This window comes from Mustela erminea, chromosome 1 (genome assembly GCF_009829155.1).
Source record: "Mustela erminea isolate mMusErm1 chromosome 1, mMusErm1.Pri, whole genome shotgun sequence".
NCBI classification, from domain to species: Eukaryota; Metazoa; Chordata; class Mammalia; order Carnivora; family Mustelidae; genus Mustela; species Mustela erminea.
The window spans coordinates 153,916,753-153,939,135 of record NC_045614.1 but is presented as its reverse complement, the minus strand read 5'-3'; the positions used below and the strand labels follow the sequence as shown (position 1 = coordinate 153,939,135).

General features: G+C 43.8%; 1 pseudogene; it reads right to left on the bottom strand.

Annotated features, from left to right (window-relative positions):
* Nucleotides 1-2,440: 2,440 nt before the first annotated feature.
* Nucleotides 2,441-3,254, bottom strand: LOC116591299 (annotated as a pseudogene).
* Nucleotides 3,255-22,383: the final 19,129 nt, after the last annotated feature.

Here is a 22,383-nt window from a genome sequence, read left to right as displayed (position 1 = left end):
TCCATCCACATGGAAGCAATTGTGATCCGACCTTACACAGATATAATTGTGTCACTTCCGTTTTAGCACTCATCAGTTACTGCCCGCTGCCAAATGAATGACATACAAACCCTTTGTCAGGGCACTCAAGGCCATTTAAGATCTAGCTCTTCCAGCCTTATCTTAATGAGGTCTTATCTTAGGCACCAGACCCATCAAACTGCTTCCAGTTCCCAGAAGCTGCATTATTGCTACTTGCCTGTTACATTAGTACATGCTCTTCCATATTTCTGAAATATCCCTCTTTCCTGTGTCTAGTGGGAAAATTTCTACCTCTCCTTCAAAACTCAGTATAAGCATCTTCCTCTGTGAACTTTCCGTAGCTTTACCTACCTCCTTAGGTAGAGTTGATCATTTAGTTTTTCTGTGCTACCACTGAACTTCCATCAAATTTCCTTAGTTGTACCCATTATACCGAATGGAAATTTTATTTTTACATTATCTCTCTCTCCTTTCTTAAACTGTGAGCGCCTCGAGAATTGGAACTATGACTTACTATTTTACTATCTCCAATGCCTACTACAGTATCTGCCATGTGATAGATGCTTAATAAATGTTCATGTAATGAATAATTAAATGAATGAATAAATGCAGTACAATTTCAGATATTTCTTACACTTAAATTCCAGCTAATGTTCATTCAATATTTAAAAACTCTTAGAGAAAATGATGAACTTGTGCCATATTTACTGTCATCTTCTTCTAATGGAGAAGGATGGAAGGCATTAAATTAAAGCCTTACAGAAATATACTAACATAAATTTTTGATTTGGTAAGGGAAGCTTCTTCATACTCAACAAACCTAATCAAAGAATGGGATGAAACCTTTTAAAGTTAAAGTAAGGTTCTTACAGATGCACATTTAATAGTGAAAATTTCAGCTCAGCAAAGTCAAAGAGCACAGAAAACACTAATTAGGACAGAGAAGGTCTGGGTGATTGAAATGAAAAACTTGAGGAAACATTATTTCAGTCCATAATATAATATGGTGCAGCAGGATGAGAACACTCCCCTGAACTCTTCTTTTCTGAACCATAAGAAGATAACTAAACTATAGTTCATGTAGGTTTTAAATTAACTCTATCTCATTAATAATTCTATGAAAATCATTATGCATCTATTTTATATATACTATCTCTTAATTAACTAAACTGTTCATTTAATCAGCTCCTCAGTTCATCTGACCAGTTTGCATAGGTAGAAACCACTCTATTCATAAGCAACAAACTGAAAAACAACCTCTTCCCCCAAAACAAATACTTGAGTTATTTCTCCTGATCCATAATAAGTTACTGTCATAATTTGGATGGCCTCCAGCTTAATCTATGCTAGAAGTTTTCCACCCAGGTTGGCTGGGGGCAGAAAGGGTCAGAAAGGGGCTGAACGGAGGTGGGACTATTCTTTATCAAGTTGAAATAAGAATCAGAAAACTGTCCCAGCTATAGGGACTAGTGCAGAGCAGGAGAAGAGTCTGACAGGAACTTAGCCTTCATTTCTGACATTAGGATATGGATGCAACAGTAGAAAGTCTGCCTTTCCATGCATTTGGAGATCATGGACATAAGGTCACCTTCTGAGTGGAACTAGTGAAATTCACAGACAATGGATATGATTAGTCATCTGTGGGAATAAAACAGACTGAAATGCATAGACCTCAAAAAACTCCAATCAAGGTGGGCGATTTAGTGTAATCAAAGGAAACCAGGTCTAGAATGTGAATGTCATTTAGTAGATGATATTTAATCAATTGTATTATACACTGCCTGGAGGAAGACTGTGAAGATGGGTGGAGGCGTGGACAGAAGGGGAAGTAATAAGCTGGGCTACAGAAAGTGAAAACCCAAGCACTGTGCAGAAGAGAGACCCTGCCCTTCGTGGCTGCTGGAGAAGTATGCTCAGCTGTGGGACTGGAGTGCCTCTTCTGATCTCTCTTCTGTACCCTGTATGCTCTTTGCTCAGCATTTGTGCTCATTTTGTTCCTAGGACTGGTGGCCCTACACGGTGGACATAAGCTTTTTAGTCCCTGGGAAGAAATATCTCCCAGTGTGAATTTGTAAGTTGACTATGAGTAACCTTACAGATTCACCTGATTCAAGTGATCTTGAATCCTGAAAACTGCTGAGCTCCTGATGAGGATAAACAATAAAATTTGGAAAGTGACAAGTTTCTCAAAAGGATATGACCCATGAGACCTCTTGATAGGCAGCCACAGCCTTGTCCTAGGAAAGCCCTGACCTCATCTTCAATCCTTTCTTGCCTTCAACAGATAGTACTATGGTATCAGGTTAGGTCAAGGATTCTTAATCTGATTAGACTCAATGACCTGATTTTTTTTTTTTAAGAAATTGTTTATTTTCTTTCAATTTTATTTCCATTTTGCTTGCCTTTCTGGAAGAGCAGCTTAAGACCACTCAGTAGTTGTTCTTACCCATTCAGTGGTCTGAGCAGTGGGAGTCTTCAGTGGCAAGCTGAGCACTCCAGTTTTCTGTAGGGAACTGCTGAATAGGCACATAGAGCACCTGCATGCCTTCAGAACAATCTGCAACCTCAGGTTGAGGAGCAGTGAACTCAGGAGCTGGAGCAGCCCATTCAAACTGAAATTCCTCCTTGATCACAACCTTTTCAGCAATAGCTGTTCTTCCTTTTCAATGTCTTCAAGGTCTCTGGAGAAGTAGAGATCAGGCATGACTTCCCTGGGTGTTCACAGGAAAATGGTGTCACTCATGTGAACTTCCTGGGTCCACATTCACATCAGACCCACTAGTGCAACTTGTTGTTGCACGGGATGGCAATGTGCATATAGTGTGGTAGAGAGTCTGTGTTACACAGAGTGATGGCAGGCAAGTTAACATAAGAACCCCTGTGAGAAGCTGGTGGTCAGTAACCACTAGAAGTCTCCCGGAAGACTGCCTGGATCTGGTTAGCAAAGCTTCCAGAAGTGAAGCAGCCAGCAATAGGAGTGGCTCCTATAACAGCAGCAAACTTCAGCACAGCTCCCTGGTCAGTATTCCCGCATGATATGACATTGACATCAGCTCAGTGTTCCATAGCAACAATGGCAAGAGCTGCCAGCAGAAGCTTCTTTGAGGTCCTCTTCAGATTTATGATGTAGATGCCACCCTCTTGTAGATGTACTGTTCCATTTGGATGTCAAAGCTGGTGCCATATAAGTTGGTTCCTGCTGCAAGGAATTTAATGACATCCTCCTCTTTCATTTACAGGACATCAGTTCTGCAGATATTGTGCAATTTTCCCTTTAAGTTGCCACGGGAACACAGAACAATGTTGTATGGACCCCTCCCTGGGTAGCATGGAAAGCAAATGACCTAATTTTAAATGAATGTTTTGTTAAGTTCCATTTACTGTTCTGAAAAGAAATTCATAGATAAAAAACCACCTATACACATATTTTATTATGATGTCCTAACTATAAAAATAAAGAAAAATATGGGTGGAAGAGGAATAATTTATAATAAAATAATATGTATTAGAGTATATGAATGTTTGGGGATGACTAACTAGAAGACAGAATGCAATAGTCCATTGCTTTGAGATCAGAGTGACTGTGACAGAGACATATGTAGATACAGACAGGTGTGCTGGCAACTCTAATAGCAAGAACGATAACACTGACACTGAGGTGCTTTTCTGAGATTGTGACTACTGCTGGTAAAGTTCTGAACCAAACACAGTACAATAATCACTTCCTTTAAAAATGCTTAGAGGAGGGGCGCCTGGCTGGCTCAGTGGGTTAAAGCCTCTGCTTTTGGCTCAGGTCATGATCTCAGGGTCCTGGGACAGAGCACCACATTGGGCTCTCTGCTCCGTGGGGAGCCTGCTTCCCCCTCTCTCTCTGCCTGCCTCTCTGCCTACTTGTGATCTCCATCTGTCCAATAAATAAATAAATAAAATCTAAAAAAAAATGCTTAGAGGACATTTATGGAAAATTCCATGTATATTAAAACTATGCAAAAGTAATTGTATTTCCAAGTAAAATGGGATTGAGTTCCACACCCAGGTAATTATAAACAGGTCTTCCCACATAAACATCCAGTGTGAGTTTTGAAGGTTATCCAGGACACACAACATTTCTTGGTTAAGGGGCCTGTGGTGCACATGATTGGAAAATGGTATCCTGACTTCCCTCTCACTAAATGCCACTAATGCCCCTCCCAAAACCTGTGGCAATCAAAAAAATGCCCTCCTGAGTTTCTAATACGTGCCCCCCTGAGTTTCTAATGGTGGTTCCACTCATGTTGAGAGACATTGATTTAAGTCAAAAGAAATCAATCATGAGGGTCCAATAAGACAAATGTACCCTGTCCCAAAGCACAACCATTCCATGACCTGGTATCACAGAAAACCCCAGAAGGGACAAGGATGGATGTGGGTAGAGTATCTAGTTCTAGAAGGAGAAGCAGAATTCTAGGCAAGGCAAGAATTAAGAATTTAGAAGAGGAAACCAGGGTAATAGTTCATCTCTGGGATTTGGGCCAACATATAGGGAGGGACCAACAGAGAAAGAACTTTGGCTCTGGGGCCACACAGGTACCCAGGTTAGTTCTGGGGAACAGTTATCCCAGACCTGGCTGGAAGGGAGGGATTTCAGGTCAACACAGGAGCCTGGAAGTAGTAACTTGGTTCCTAGGACTTGGATCTGGGAATGTGATTTATTTCCAAACCTTTTACACATAGTACCAACCAGAAGTGACTCAGCGTCGGGCTTACGTCTTCTCAAATAGTGGCAGCTGGGAAGATAGCAAAGGAAGGAAAGACCAGCAGTCACAGTTTATCAACACCACACATTGACTAGAGAGGGAATGTCTATACAGCATTTGATTTTCTTATATTGGAGTGATTTTTGCCTCACTTAAACACAAACTAATCAGTTCATTCTTCAAACAAAAATACCTGTTCAAGAGAACAAGATTTGGGCATTCAGAAACCATTTCACCCACCCCCACATCATTTATCTTTTGGCTTCCTGTGGGTGGACACAAAACAGCTGCCAGGGACTCAGATTTGGAAACCATTTCCAAAAGTGGGGTCATGAAGGTGTGGCCATAAATCAAGGCAATGGTTACACTGAATACCACAATTCACCAGGATAAGTATGTAATTTTGCCTGGAGCCTGGACTAAGGCCAGCCCTAAAACCCATGCTTTGTGACTCAGGGGCTAACCGACACTCACATAAACCCAATATTCCCTGAAGACCCCCTCAACAGGATGATGCCTCATCCCCTATGACCATTCCCAAAATCCCATCCAAGACAATTATCTAATCTGTGCTCAGAAATCAAATTATCTAATGTTTTTGCTCTACTGGTTTGAGCAGGCTTCTTTGTATACAGAGTTCCTGGAGAATATAAAAAGATGCTTTTATTTCAATCATCACCCTTTCAAAGTTCTTATTACTCGATCTGTCCCACGTTCATTAGAGTGGATAGTCATGAGAACATTATAGTTCTGGATAGAATGAATTAGCAAAATTGAGTCCTGAAAGAAAGAGAAACAAAAGCATTCTGTGCATGGAAATGGAAAAGATTTTCCATTTTAACCTGTAAAGAGGGAAGGGACTAAAGAAATTATCTGCTATTACAAAATAATCAAGGAGATAGCTCACAATATTTTTTTTCCTCTTCCAGAAGCTTCGATTCTACCATGCTTAAGATATTGCTGAATTGCTCACCCAAGGTCCCAACTCATTTTTTTGCTGTCTGACATCTTCTTCCCTCCACTCTTTCCCACTCTCTCCTGATCTGATGTCCTAGCTCCCTGCAAACACTATCCTTCAAGCCTGTCTCGGCCCTTAGCTGGTGAGCATGTACCTGGGTAGCTTTGGGGCTGTTTACATTTTGGTTGTTTCCTTAGTACCACCAATCAAGGATTTGACCCCCTAGTAGTTTAAGATGTTAAGAGGCCACTGGAAGTAACTCTGGACAAAGCTCTCTATAAAAAGGAAGGATATCTTTATCTACATGCTACTACACTTCTATGTGTTTTTTAAAAAATATTAAGGCGTCCTTAGGATTTCCTTCCTGTATGTGTCTCAGTTTAAAACCCTAAATGCAGATCCACTTCCCTGATCAAAGACGTTTAATGATTTCCCATGCCCACAAAACCAAGTCCAAGTTTGTACTATAGTATTCCAGATCCTCTGTGCTCTGCCCCCAATACATCGCTCTAAGAAATCAACTCTTCTAGCCACAGTGAGAGAAGCAGTGGCTGAATGTGTAGTCTCTAGGCTCAAGTTCCTGCTCAATCCCTTATCAGCTGTGCCCTTGGGTAAGTAACTTAAAACCTATCTAAGCCTCAGTCTCTTGGCCTGTAAAAATGTGATAATAATAGTAATAATTTGAATTATATGGGAATCAAGAGAATTATTAAATGTTAGCTGCTGAGAATAGTGTCTGATACATGATAAGCAGCACCCACTATTGCAATTAGCATTACTCACTGCCCTCAGCACACTTGCATTTTCTATTTTTTGTATCTTTTCTTGGGTACCAATTTCTAGAATGCTCTTTTCTTCTCTCCCTCCTCTAGATTCTACCCATCCTTCAAAGTCCTGACAAAATCTTTCCTTTTCCACAAACTTCCTTGGACTCTTCAGTTCCCAGTGATCTTTTTTCTGTGTACCGATGCGCAGACTATCTACTCCAGCAATTTGGCAAATGGTCATTCATTGCTTCATGGCACTTCTTGTATTGTTGCCCTGTGATATTAACTTAAAATGTAATATCACCTGGTCTACCCCAGTTGGCCTGTGAGTCCTTTGAAGGTGTGGACTCGGACGTGTCTTTGTACAGAACTCAGCACCTGCACATTGCTTTTCCAATAATACCTCAATTAATGTCTGTTGGTTTGACTTGATTTGATCCACAGGTTGAAGGCAAGTTTGTTGGACGCTTTGGGAAGTGGGGAACTGGAGGCAGGATAGAAGAGCTGGAACCAGTTTTTCACTTGTAGAACATTTATGAAGTGTCTGTGCAAGATACTCCATGTGTACCTTGACCTGACAGGGCATCACCCCCTCTGCTCCCGGAGGTGGTGTGAGGACTGTCTGATGGGAGGAAATCCACTAGGATGAGATCAGATACTGTGTTTGGCCAGAACGGGCAGGCTTGGCAGCCAGAAGGGCTTTTAGAACAGAAATATCTGTTCTTTCTCTCCCTGCAGGATGGAGGGAGGCGGGGACAGAGTCTCCAGGGCTGGCTACACCAAACGTTCTCCTAAAGAACAGTAGTTCCCACAAAGAAGTTTCACCAATTCAGACCTTCTTTCCTTTGTTGCTCAGAGTTGCCCCTGGGTGAAAACCTTTGGCATTTAAAAGGTCCAGGGTAGGTAAGATAGGAGAAGGGCTAGTGTGGTATTAGAAGACTTCTGGGATCTAGTACAGATGTTTTCCACTAGCTCCTTGGGTGGCCTGAACACTGATGTCATGGCCACACTCTTAAGTCCCCTCATCTGTCAATGAAAGTGTTGAATCAATATGTAAGCCCTAAAGTCCCAGTTCTTTCTAAAAATCTATCACCCTAGAATTCTTCTCATAGTAGAGCCATTATTATCTACAAGTTCTTATTATCGACAGAGACCTTTTTTGTCAGAAATTCAGAGTCTTCTGACCAGTGATGCTCAACTGAGTCAGTCTCTAGGGCATGGGATGGTCTCATTTATTGGGAGTGGCCCTGCTTACAACAGTCTTGGAATCCTTTTCCTTCTCCACCAAATCTGGGAAAATAGGGACTCGAGATACAGAAAACAAAGAGATGGCAGGATAATAATGGGGCAAAAGTCTTAAATTAGAGCCATTTCTGTTATCAGGTCAGTTGTCCTTGCCTTTGCTTTATCACTGTTTCCTCCTTATAGTTCTGGTGAAATGAGTGGAGTCACGGTTGCCGATGAGGGTAAAGGTCTAGGGAGATGAAGCAAGACTGCACTGAGGCCAAGTGTGCACAAGCGGTCAGAGAACCTACACTGGCTTATTGATGCATTTCCCAGGCCCACCCACCCCTCCCACTGCAGAAGGCACTCTCTCCTTCCAGTCACACAGATGTCCTCAGTAGCTTTCCTCAGATGCTCCTGGCTGTTCCTGCTTCAGTACCAGTCCTCCTTCTTAGCTTAAGCTCATGATAGTCCCTTCCATGGAGTCACTTCTGCTTCCTCAGCTAAGGAAGCCAGTCTGCCTTCTTTACTTACATTAGGCTCCTAGCGTTTGAGATCCCTGAGGTCATGGCTCTTCATGCTTCTGAGCCCATCTTGTGCCTGGAACATCATGTCAAAGAGGAGGATATTACTGATGCCACCATGGGAAACTATGCTGTGTTCTAGGTTTTGGGGAATAGTGTGGCAGGCAGAAGGCTATCTAGGGCAGAACATGTATAAGGATACCAGTTCTTGTAGGGAAAGTAGTTAGATGTGGAAATGGATATCTGTCCCACTTACTTATTTTGGATTACCTCTTCTTAGCAGTGTGACAACCCCGGCTAGGTGCTTAGCTCTCTGACGGTTGCTGGAGGGAGTGGGAAGGAAGACAAAACATAGGACTTGAACCTCCAAGGGGCCTGCAATCTGGCCAGAGAAGCAAGACATTCATACATTTGCAAGAATTCATAAAAGCCTGAAGTAGGGGAATTTTACCTGATATCTATGTTGAGCTTAAACATCTAAAAATCCTAAGTTCATCTCTCTGGAGAGATGATCCATAGTTATCTGATTTTAAAGGCACACCTTACAAGGATGAATAACTGAGTTCAAGTTGAAAGACCTAAACTGGAGTCCTGGATGTCTGCCTGTTGTCTACACACTGCCTAACTGCCCTGATCCTCCATTTCCTCATCTCTAAACTGGGGGAAATATTTTCTGTCCTACCTCCTTCAGAGCATAATTGGGAGGATCAAATAAGATGAGTGTGTGAAAGTGCTTTCTAAACCACAAAGCACTGTACAGGTGAAAAGTGTCATTAATCTTTAAAACTAACCCCAAAGGCCATACAAAATGTCAGAATATAGAATTTATGGAAACTTGGAAGAGTTTATATGGATATTCTCCTCTTGCAGTCAATAAGATTGGGAGCCAGACAGGATAAGTGTCTGGTCTAAGGTACAGCCAAGATGAGAGGACGCCTTGCCAGGGCTCTTTCCTGGAGCCGCAGGGGAACTGGCTGCCAGTGCCCAGCACAGCTCTCTGCCTCTGTAAGCCCTTGGGCCTTGTTTGCTGAAGTCAGGGCCTCTTGCTCCCTTAGCTGCATGGAAAAATCTTATCTGACTAAACCTGCATTTTATTTATTTATTTATTTATTTATATTTTTTTACCTCTTCACTCTCTTCTGCTCCAGTCCCCATTTCAAAACCTTTATGAAAATGGTTTCCAAGAAGAATCTGGGTTTCAAGTTACACCACTGGCAAATAATTCCTGCCCCTCTGGAAGAGACCCAGAGATAAGTTAGGAGCAACTTGTGTGGAAAATGAGAGGCCCAGTAGCCAATCCAAATATTGCGGGCCAATTCAAATATTGCAGACAGAATTTTTGTGAGCAAGGGCTTTACAAAAACCATTTGCCAAGATGGCTCACGTCTTTGCAAGCGAAGATCTAAGGACAAGTTCATGAAACAAAGGACACAAAGGCAGCTTAATGGAAGGGGCTCTGGTACGGTGCAGGGAGGTGGACCAGTGGGGACTGTGGGCCTTCCCATCAGTCCATTTCCCTCTAGCTGCTGCAAAAGGCGTCTAATCCTAGAGGAGTTCTCTCCTCTCACAATCTAGAAGAGAACCGGGGTAGCTGTCTCATCCAGGACTTGCCTCTGTCTCTACACTGAATGTCATTTGCAACATTGCAAAACCCAAACCTCTGTTCTTTCAATAAATAGCCCCAGAGGAGAGTGCCCAGCCATCCTCTGTGACCATTCTGGTGTTTGACTGTTGTCAGATCTTGAAAAGTGGGCCTCACAGGGACCTTTTAAAATACCATCTTGGCCGTTTATGTTTATTTCCTCTGTTTCCTCTGGCTCCTACTGATTAGAGGTGGGAAATAGCCACTCCCCAAGGTTTCCACTTAAGAGTATGCCTTTAAATACTTGATCATAATGGGCCCCCTTAACCTACAGTTATCTAAACCTAATAATTGAAAAAACATTTTATGTACTCACTAACTGGATCATAAACTTCTCCACTGTTCTATAATCTCTGCTCCCTGACCCCCAGCTTGCCCTCTAAGAACTCCCCCGCAGTGCTCCTCTCTCCTTTTAGGCACCCACCTCTCTTCCCTTCCTAAGAACCTTTTCATCTTCAATTCACTGACGTTTGAACAGCTGTACAAGCACAAAATGTTTAATTTGGGAACAGTGTCTGTGGGAAGGAATGCTTTGTTAATTTCCAAAGTAATGCAAAGCTTAATTTAGAAAGTCATATAGCAATTCTTTTGGTTCTGAGAGTCTCAGAGATCATAGATTGCACTGCAGAGGCAACCTGCCTGATGATGTTAGCACTTTGCAGTGCTGGGCTTTTCTGCAGCAGCTCCATTTTCATTCTGGTTCAGAGACACAGCGGGTCCCTCCAATAGAAGCATTTGCTCCCTGAGGACAGACCCTGTGTCTCATTCAGACATTCTGTATGGCCAGGGCCAAGCAAAGCCAAGCAAGTGGCCAATGTCTTTAAATGATAGATTGCGTTGCATTGCCTGTCTGCCCCCTTACTCCTTACTTTGATCTTCAACTTGGTCCAAACAGGTTCTGGAACTAGGAAAGGATGATGGTTACTGAGTATTGAACAGGGCAGGGACGACTGTGATCAGATCATAGTAATGCTACCTTCCTTGAATCCAGGAGACTTAAAGAAAGTTAAAGTGTTGAGACTGGAGTATCATGTCCTAGCAGATCCGATATTGGAACCTGCCTCCAAGGGGTACATATGATTAGCATCTGAAAAATAATGAGAATCTGGATAGAACAGATTTGGAGGGAGGGACCATAAAACATAGGAATCAGGGGCGCCTGGGTGGCTCAGTGGGTTGAAGCCTTTGCCTTCAGCTTGGGTCGTGGTCCCAGAGTCCTGGGATCGAGCCCTGCATGCATCTGGCTCTCTGCTCAGCAGGGAGCCTGTTTCCCGCACCCGCACTCCCCCCACCCCGCTTGCCTCTCTGCCTACTGGTGATCTCTGTCTGTCAAATAAATGAATGAAAATCTTTAAAAAAACAAACAAACAAACAGAAAACAACATAGGAGTCAGAGGGATCCATCATGACCATCACCATAGTCACAGTGTTTGGGGCTGGAACTGAACCAGCTTCTGCTGAGCGTCACTGCCCAGGAGCCATCTGTATGCTGTACCTGCTCAGGGCCCTCATTCGGCCCTCTGTGGGCTGCCTTCCATCAAACACTGTGGGTGCTTCTTGACTGTCATGGGATATTCTGGAACCTTAAAACATCCTCAGTTACATTTCTTAATTTTCCGGGGCTCAAAGGCCCAGAAAAGAGAATTTAATTTCTGTTCCCCCACAGGGTCAGACATATACAGATTGTGTAATAAACTAGAGGTCTCCAAGGGTCAGTCTGGGAAGGAAGGACATGAGGAAGATCCCTGAGAGAAAGTCACCAGGAAGGAAGATACTCTGGGCAAGATCCAGCCAGGCACCAGATCCAGCCAGGCACCTGAACATTGGATAAGAAGAGGTTCCAGGTGGAATGCAAAGCTGAGTCCCTCTATTTCTCCCCTGGAGCCCCTCAACCCCTGATCCCACAAGAGTTGCAGTGTCTTCTGGAAATGAGGGGACTGGGCCTTACTTAAAAAACAAAATACTATGTCACGAGAGGTGTGGGCTTCTTCTCTAAAAGACCTGGAAGACCTTGTCCTGCTGGTCAGGTAGAGAGACAACTACTGGAGGTCAGTGGTTTGGGGGAGGAGGACAATGGCTTGGCAGCAACCAAATGGCAGTGGAGAGACTGTAGGGGAGCATGGGCAGCAGGCCTGGAGGACAGAGACGAGAGAATAGACATGAAAGACATGACTGCACAGCTAAGTGGTGGCAGAGTTAGCCACTTCTGCTGCACAGCATACATTTTGTTGAAAGTATTGGTTTTGGCAAAGTATTGAAAGCTTTCTGAGCTCAGCCTATGGATGGGTTCATTTCCAGTTATTTTTCATTTAGATGAAGCCGGCCTAGGATGATACAGAGAAATAGCAAGAAAGAAGCACAGACAGAAACACAGATTCAGAGAAAACCGGATTATAAAAAAAGATACAAAGAGGTACCCAGAGAGCTTGAGAAAAGAGATTAGCGGGAGACTCCGACACGGAGAAAACAATTTGAGGGAGAGAGGGGGAGGGAGACAACGAGAGACCTATTAAGTCGTGGTTCTGTGAGATGCTAACTGAGTCCCCCAGAATGAGGATCAGGCCGTCCTGCATTGAGCCTCCCTGGTTTAAAAACCCAAGAGAAACCACAAAGGTTCATTGTTTTGTTTGTCCGCAGTTTTGGCTCCCGTCAACCTGGGCGCTGGCGTTCTGACACACTGCCTGAGCTCCCCCTGCTGGCCCGTTTGCAGAATTTCATCATCTGTGTCCAAAGTGGAATCAGATTACGTAAGTCTTCTTGAGTTTTGCCCACCCACTTTTTCCCTTGGTTGCTTTTTTTTTCTTCTTCTTCTTCTCTATTTTTAATGTAACAAGTTCCTGGTTTCTCCGAAGGCTGCTCTCTAACACTGGGTCTTAAATGCCCTGACTGATTACCAGGGCCCTATATGCCCAGTGAGGGCAGTCCTGAGAGACCCACCCTAATGGGGGTGCAGGCAGGAGGCTGGCTGAGCAAGTATATTTAATGAACACACGGCACATACAAAGTGCTGTGGAAGGCCCTGAAGGGAGCTCATCTGGCTTTTAGTCTTCTCGCCTGAAAAATGACTGCAAGAATTAAACTGGTCTTCTGGGGTTGGGGTGAGGGCATTCTAACTGGATCAGTCTTTCAAAATAAGGAAGCCTATCAGGGTAGGAGTGATGGTGACCCCCTTTTATCCCCCCCTTCCCTTTCTCCCTTCATCTTCTCTGCATGAAGAAGAAGAATGGCAATGGCAAAACCCCTGGGGCGGAAAGGAGAGAAACCCCAAATGCCAAGCCGATTTTACTGCTAAGAATAGCTTTTATCTCTGGGAGGAAAGGCAGAAGACCTGGTTCTCTCTTCTTCCCTTCAACTCCCCCTCCAACTGAAGGCTGATTTTAAAGGGGCAGTGCTCAGCCACGGGAACGCAGTAAGCCCTGTCTTTCCCAAAATGATTTAGTTTGGAGTCACAGAGGCTGGAGAGGTGCAATGTGGGAGGAGAAAATTGAATCCCCAAGGACAAAGAAAGGAGATGAAGAAGGAGGCAAGAGGGAAATGGAGAAGAAGAGAAAGAATAGGACACAGAAATCTCTGCTACACCCTGAGCCCAGGCTTCTGCAGTCCCCAGGAGATTGACAGGGATAGTGGGACTGTGGGGGTTGGCCCTGGGGTGAGCAGAGGAACTCCGTGAGAATCTAGGCAACGGAGTGCCCCAGTTTGGCTGTACTTTGGGAAAGGGGGACAGATTTCTAGACCTCTGGCTGGGATGTATACTCACCGTAAGGAATCCTTGTGAGTCTTCTGCCTCCCAGCTACTCAGAGGTTAAAAACCCAAGGAATCTTTTCAAAAATTACATTTTCTTTCATGGAAGTCCTGCATTTCTTTCAGGGCAGAAGGTATAAATGCTCCTAAAACGGTCAGGGGGTTATTCTCAAGGACTCTGGATGAAAATATCAGACAGGACTCCCTTTCCTTTGTTAACTAAAAACGAAAGAGATTTTTACAGTTGACTGCATTGCAGAAAGCAGTAATGGCCCTCAGGGAAGCAGTTACTCCTTTAGTCCACTGTTCTGTCCTTGTGGACGCACCTCCCCTCCTCCAGCTCCCTCCTTTCCTCCTGCCACTGGTTCAGCCTTTTGCTCACACTGTCTCCTGGTCTCCTCAGGCTCTGAGTTCCTTCCCCAGTCACCTTTCATGTCCCTCCCAGATCTGCGTCCCTGGCCATAGTGCCCATTTGGAAGGAAAGGAGAGAAAGAGTTGCCATGTCTGTTTGGGATCCTCAAATGTCTGGTGTTGTGCAGCTTTCCAACAGGGCAAGCAGATACCCCACAGAACTCAAGGAGAATCAGCCTCTGGGCCTTCCTTTACTCAAGGCAGTCTACCAACCACCTCTGAAAAACTACTAGACAGACAGTTGACAGCCCACCACTCATACCGTCCCCCTTCTCGAATAGCCTTTGCCCACTATCACCATAAAAGAGTATGGTAGTGACTCATGAGTCAAGGCCTTGGCAGGCAGTGCATAAATACAAATATGGTTATTTATCACAAATGAAAGCGGCTCATAAGTAACTGAAACTGGCCCAGTTCTGTCTGCTTCTGTTGAATAAAAGGAAAAAAATTCACAAACACCAAAAAGTAAAAAATAAAAGAGGAACGCTCTGCAGAAGATATCATTTCTCCGTATTTCTATAAGCTGAATAAATTGCAGCAATTTTCTAACCGCTCCTGGAGAAGAAATGATTTGAGAAGAAACCTGCTTAGCCGCTCCATGTTGCGGGTCTGGGCTGCCTATGACCAGCAGAGGGCAGACTTCAGTTAGAAACAGAAACATGCAGAGCAGACGGTGGGGAAAGGGCAATTTAGGATTCCAAGGTTGCAAATTGCTTATTCTATGCTCTGCATAACCCTGAAGATCAGAATCCAAGATTATGGACAGGATAGGAGAAACTAGGTTTCAAGGAATCAGTTCTAAGCAGGGGCTGACATGACTGTAAATGTCCCTTTGTTTACAAGAGTGGAGGCTGGTTCTGCATACCCTCCGGGTGCGGCAAGCTCCTCTTCAGTGTGAGTTGCTGCAATGACTTGTCCCCGTGTCCCAGGCCTGCCATGGTCACTCAGAGCTGCATATTGTTTAGAGTGGAGACATCTGGGCTTTGTAACTGACTTGGAAAAGCAGGTGCTGTATCCCAGACATGGTGAAGAAGTTCCTGCTGTTGGTCATTCCCCTTTCTTTGCTGGATATAGAGAAACTGTATTCTCTGGGAAACAGATAGGAATGAAGACCATTAGAAATGCTTCCTGAAGATTTTTGCCTAGCAATTCCATTTCTAGGTAAGTACCCAAGAAAAGTGAAAACATACGTCCACACAAAAACTGGTATATGGGTGTTCATAACAGCATTATTGATCATAGCCCAAAAATGGAAACAACCCAGATGTCCTCGGACTGATGAATGGATAAATACAATTGAATATTATTTAGTCATAAAAAGGGATGAAGTACTAATACATGTTACAACATGGATTAACCTTGAACCCTGCATGCTAACTGGGAGAAGCCAATCACAGCGGACCACATATTGTTATGATTCCATTTACATGAAATGTCCAGAAGAGACAAATTCATAGAAACAAGAAATATATTAGTGGTTGCTGGGGGAAGGGGGAGATGGGAAGTGACAGTTAATGAGTATGGAAGATGTTCTGAAATTAGATAGTGGTGATATACAACTATGCAAATATACTAAAAAGCACTGAATTGTACACTACAAAACTGTAATTTTTTTTTAAAAAAAGGTTTTGACTAGCTCAGGTGTTCTAGAGGGAAACTCAGAGCAGGAAATAAGGAGAATATAAAGAGAATATTTGGCTTCTGAGAGATCCAAACCCAGTCCTATCACCAAGCAAAGATAAGTGTGTGTGTGTGTGTGTGTGTGTGTGTATTAGTTTTTATATTTATATATATATTTGGTAGCTTAGTGCAGGCTGGAAATAGAGGTAGCCAAAGCCAGTATAGAAGGCAAGGAGAATTTTCCACAAAGCTGAACTGATCCTGTATCTTCTCCAACTGACTGACTTGTGAAGGGCTGACACCTCTGTGAGGGTACAGGCATGGCAATATGGGTACTATTCCCCTCAAGGCGAGAGGGTCACCTCTGCGCGATGTCATGGTGCCCCCCAGGCAGAGGGAAAGAAGGGAGAGTCACACTCCTCAGGCTACAATAACAACAGAGATTTTCCGAGATCTCAGGGGCTGATGAAGAAGGAAGGTGTGGTCACACCTGAGTTCCATGTGTACAATGTGTAATGCCCATGAGAATCTAGAAGCTAATTCCCTGTTCTTTCTGTAGCTCCCACAGCACCTTGCAGAGGCTGAGCCCATGCGAGCCCTTAGTAAATACTTGGGAAAAGTGGAAGAAGGAAGAAATAGAGAAGATACAACCTAAAAGGCTTAGTGAAGTACCCTGGGATGACTGGAGCCATGCGATATATAGCCTTGGCCAACACACCACAAAGGAAGTGTCCCTTAGAGGGAAGGACAAAGAGACATGACTTTGCTCATTCTTTCTATCGGAACCACCCACTCACATGTCACTGGGCCTGTCTTGTTGAGTCCTGAGGCATGAAGCAGAGCAAGATCCCAGGCACACCTGAGCGCGTCCTTCTAGTACAACATGCTTGACAAGTCTTTCCTTTCTTACTTTCACCCAGTTCCTGAACACAAACTGTTATTCATTAATATTACTGTGTACTAGGGAGTCAGAATTTGCTTCATCTCTAAGATACACTGTGAGGAAATACTATGAAAGTGCGTGTTTTAAAACGTGTTTACTGATTAAAAAAAGAAATAGCAACTTTTGGTTCTGTAATTGCTTAAGGTGACCAGGGAAAGCAGGGATACTGGAGTATGATAAAATATTTTCCAGTCCCGTGTTTTTCTTCAAGTCTGGTCCTCTGGGTGAATACTACGCATTTTAGGGAACCTGGGACCATGTCTAACTATGTCTTAAAAAATCTGCTTAATTACAGATTCAGCCAAGTGATGGGAACTCAGTAACTAATTATGTAGCTAGAGCTTCCAACAGGCATAGAAACCAGAGCTCACAACACTCCAATTACATGGTAAATAAGGGTTAAGAACAACTGGCCCAATGCCAATCATTTTTAATAAATTATATGAGTTCAGTGGTAGTAAGAATTAGATTCGGGTGTTGAGCAGATCTGGATTTAAAGCTTGGCCTTTTCCTTCAGCTATCCCTCTAGTAAATGTACATCGATCACCTTCTGTGTATCAGGCACCGTGTTCAGCACGGAGGATAGCATCAAGAACGAGACAGTCTCCGTCCTGAGGGAGCTCACAGTCCCCACAGCTTCCTAAAACACCTGTTTTCTTAAAGCAGTTGCTAAACATTTCTGCATCTAGAGCTATAAATGCAGGGGGAGAAAGCATACCTAATTTGAAACTTATAGTAAGAATTAAGCTGAATCACATAAATAAAATGCACTGGATAGGATATTGCATTTTAAAAACGGCTGCTTTTCTTCCCCTTATAAACACGTGGTATCATTTCATCAGTTACTACCACATGCTAGCGTCTTTCACTGAACATTCCTAGTTTAAGGTTAGTCAAGGCCTTGAATGGAAACGCCAGAGCGAGGCCATTAGGAAACATTCCGAGGACTTCAGGGTAATAGGTGTCACATAAACAGGACAGGACAGACGCTGATCCAAATCCAGTCCTCGGGTCTCGGTCTTCTGACACATAAAAGGAGAACCTTTGCTTTTCTCTGCCTCGGCTTCTCTCCTCCCTCGTTCCTTTCACTGTGCAGCAGTCTCCACCCTCCCTGCGGTTCCTTCTCACTCCTCGCCGCTAACTGTGCGCAGGGCCCCCTGACTTAGACACAGAGGCCTCTCCCGTGCGCAAAACAGGCACCGTGCTGGCTGAGTTCAGGGTTTTGCTAAATATGGACTTTTAATGACTCAAATGATTTAGTCATTTCATGGATTTCTGAAAGAAGATTGAGGCGGGGAGAGGTCGTGACTTGCGCAGGGTCCCAGCATCTACGTAGAGTTGGGAATCTGAAGCTGCTTGTGCCCTCCTGAGAGCTTGGGTCTGGCCATCTCCATCTGTCATGCATTTCAAAGTCCTTTCTTACTGTGCCAATATAGGAAAAATAATTTTGTTCAGGGCTCAGTCAGTTGAGCCTCTGCCTTTGGCTCAGGTCATGGTCCCAGAGTCCTGGGATGGAGCCCCACATCAGGCTCCCTGCCCTATGGGGAGCCTGCTTCTCCCTCTTCCTCTACTCCTTGCCCCACTGTGCTCACTGTCCCTCTCTCTGTCTCCCAAATAAATAAAATCTTTAAAAGAAATTTTTTTTTTCAGGTACTAAGCTATTGTAGTTGTTTTAGGTTGGTGCTTTCTAGAAGGCACAAACTGATTAGACTTATCCTGCTTTAAGAGACCCTTCATTTAGCAAATGTACTTGGATTTTGTGACTGCCATGCTAAAAGTCCTAAAAATAAACGTAATAAGAAGCTGCACTTGGGTCCAGCAGTCAAGAGGATAAAATTGGATTCCTTCCAAAGCCAGTGTTTACACTTGGATGCCTCTTGCTTTCTCATCTACTTTAACAAGCTATTTCATAGGTAACTTTATTTTTAAAGATAGTTTCCTTTCTTTTTTAAGGGGAGAAGGTTTTTAGGAGAGCAAGGAACTTAAACTCAAAAGAGATTTGGACTCTAGTCCCAGTTCTGCTGGGTGACCTTAGCTTAATCACTTGCCCTCTTTGAGCCTAAACTCCATGTTCGTACAATGCATGGGGTGGACTGGCCTGGGGGTTTTCACACTGTGGTCAGTGGGGCTTAAGGATTTGCAGGACATGTTCTGGGCCTCACTGGCCGATCTAATGTGGAGGCTGGGGGTGTGGGAGGCTGGGGCCCCACAGCCATACTGTTTTCTCCCATCCCCTACTCAGAGCAACATCTGTTTTGTTTGCCTTCCAGGGGGAGAGTCTACATGAGATTTTATTTGAAGGAAAGGTTCTGCTATTTCTTTAGCATTTAAAAGTCACCAGCACAGCTCAATGCTCTGAAAGAATCTTTCTTGTTCTAACATTCTCTAGTTTCTAAGCTCAAAGATTTGCTCCCAATTTTTTTCTTTTTAGAGGTTTCTTTGCTGCTATGGACACACTCACCAATCACCCTTTAATTATAAACACTTCCTCTGCTGCCCCTAGCTGACTGCTAACTATGCATTATGCCAGCCGTAAAGATCCTGGAAATCAGCTTGCCTGGTAATCCTGCCTTAATAGCATTTCAACCGGCAGGGAAGAACATTTGCAGCAGTGTTCATTTGCTGACCGGGGATTTTATTTATTATTATTATTTTAACTTGCAGGCATTTGTTCCATCCACCTTGGAAAAACAGTTCCAGAATCGTCCCCAGCCCTGGCCGGCACAGCAGCGCCCTCATTTGTATGCTGTGGCTTTGTCTCCCGAAGGACATTCTGCATCGCCATTCCTCACTGCTCCCCACCGTGCTGAGTGGCTATGCAGATGGGCTCTCACATCCTCTCTGGCACATTTCGTTTTGGGGGCTGTCTGTCTCGCTGTGGGCTCCCCGAGTCCCCTCTGCACGCCAGCGGTCTCCGGCTGCCATCGCAGTGGGTGCGAGCCAGGCTGTGCCCGCCCAGCCCTTCCTCGAGCACCCTAAGCTCTTTCTGGTGCGGATTTAGTTCACACACGAGGTGGCTGCCCTGCCCAGAATGGAGCAAGAGCACTTTTCCTTTACAAAGAATTGATTTGGGTTTTCATCGAAAATCCACTAGTGCTAAGAGGAGATAAAGATAAATCAGCATTTTCTGCTCACTGCAGGTCAGAAAGGTTGAACAACTTGCTGCCAGTAGAGTAAAATCAGGATATGGGGTGGGGAAGGCGAACAGGGAGTGACTCAGGGCCTGTTCCGTATCACACGGTGTTCTTCACCTCATTTAATCCTTGTAATAACCCTCCGAGGTAGGTATTCCGATCCCCGTTTGTCATAGGAAGAACCTGAGGCTTGGGGAGGTAGAATGACTTGTCTAGCACACAGTTAGGAAGTGACAGATGCAGGTACTGAACTTTCTCTCTGGCACCAAATACCATGTTCTTTCCACTGCACCATGCTGCCTTCTTGATGAGCATGCTGACTCATTTGGGAAGTTATGTAAGCTTGTAAATCACATTGAGATTCCCAGATAATGCGAGTGCATAAAGGAGGAAAAAGTATTGCCATGACAGCTTCGGTGCACCAGTGGGGACAAAGGCACACTGCTGTCTGGGAAAGGTTATACAAAAGTATTGGGAGGTAAAGGTCTGCACCAGTGGAATCCAAACCAGAGGCAATCATTTAACCTGTTCTGTAAATAGACAAGGTTTTAATTATAAACCTATGAATAAAGCTATAAAGCTACATATCCATTGAACTTGGGAGTCCAACCCAAACTTTGGGCACCTACAGTAGGTATACCAAAGATGCCCAGGACCGTAGAGCTCAGTACCACTCAAAGCAGTCACTCCCGTAGGGGGAAATAAGCAAGAGTGGTCTTTAGCATAATCCACATAGCCTTTTGATTGAATAAAGAAGTATCAGAAGCAGATATGCACTTTAGAAAGCTGTCCCTCATCTCTGGGTGGGAGGGAGCAAGATGGTAGGTAATACAATGTTGTTGGTGCCCTGCCTTTCCCTGGGCATTCACCATTATACAGTGAAGGCCCATGACCTTCTGGGTCCTGGCTGGCAGCATGCTCAGCCCATGCACAGTGCAGGCCAGAAGTGCTAGGGACTTCTTGCCCCTGGGAGCAGCCATAAAGCAATGATAGGTGGAGAACTGATAGATACATAGTAGCCCAACTCCCTTGCTTGTTGGTTGGGATAAGGCTGAGGCATATTCTGTACTGTCTCCCAGACTTTTCCAGTGGGATGGAGCTCCAGTGTCCAGTGCTTGATAACACATCCTGTATTGGCTTCTTTCACTTCTGTCTTGTTCCCCAGCTCAGCTTCCAGGTTTCCTGGGATCACTCTTGAATAAACAATTTATACTCAAATCCTTGTCTCAGGCTCTGTTTCTGGGGGGGAACCCAAATGAAAATGTTTCAATAACCTCAGTGTAGAGCTAGAAAACAGGTCCCCAGACAAAAGGAGCAGAAGTGGGGGTGTAAGAGAAGGAGATGGAGATGAGCAATATTCATCCTGAGGTTTAGGATTGCTAAACTGGTTAAACAGAGTGCCGAAGAAGGGAGAAGAGGGATGATGCTACAAGGACTGTGGATCTGGGGCTTGAGCTTCTGGGTGGTTGCTGATGCCTTGAACTGAACTAAGGAATATATTTGGGGGTAAGAAAGTAAATCCAATTACGGATATGTAGGAGAAAAGTGGCATCTGGCTCTGTGATGTCATTTGCAAGAATGAAAGTACCCCCTTTGCTAAAAGCATCTTCCCAAACTGCTTACCATAGTGCTTGAAATTCTAAATTACTCATTCCTTTGGCTTGCTTTTTCCAGAATCCTATTTTTAAAATGCTCCTGAGATTATTGATAATTTTGTTACGTGTGATAATAGCATTGTGGTTATGTAGGAAAAAAACCTCCTCAACTGTTAGAAATACAGGCTGAAGTATTTATGGGTTGAATGAAACAGTCAGGGATTGCTTTAAAATAATCCAGCAAAAAGAAAAGTGAAATGTATATACAGGAGGATAGATAAAATGACATTGGTAAAATATTTAAAACTGTAAGAGGCTCAGGGTGAGTATAAGGGGTTCATTGTATCATTTCCTGTACTTTTGTGTACATTTAAAAATTTCCATGATAAAAGAAATATATTACCTCAATATCTTAAAAATGGGAAGATATCACATCCAACTGCTTTTATCACTTGTAAAAAACAACCACAAAAGTGTGTATTAAAACTTTGGTTGGATTTTATATTTTTGGAATATTTAGAATAAAAGGAGGCTGGTCCTTTTAATAAATAGACTTGTTAGGAGCAAGAGTTTAAAGAGAAAAGAAACTAGGACTTGGATGTAGAATATCATTTTGCCAATGGGTCTTTACTACCACTCTCTTGAGAAGAAGAAGGTATCTAACAATTTCCTCTCATGCCCTGCCATAATGGTTCTATCGTCAGGTACTTGGAATGAATGCTCTCATTTTAAGAAACTGAGGCTAAAGAGATTAACTCTTCGGCCTAAAGACCCGTAAGATAATTAATCTCAGGAGCACTGGGAGAGGGTCCTGGGTCTGAAGCTCCATTGCATCTGGTTTCAAAGTTTGCTGTTGTTCCACAGTCTTCAGACCCACTGTGGTCGGTCCTAGGTCCACTCGCAATTCAGAGACGTGGTCACTCACAAGCTGACTCCCACTGAACTGATTTTCTGGGCTTGGCCTGCTTCTGTTTAGATGGAGCTGAAACCAAGAGAAATTAAGAGCATGTCCTCCTGGGCAGAGACAACAGGGTGATAAAAGCTCACAGATGAAGTATGGAGTGTC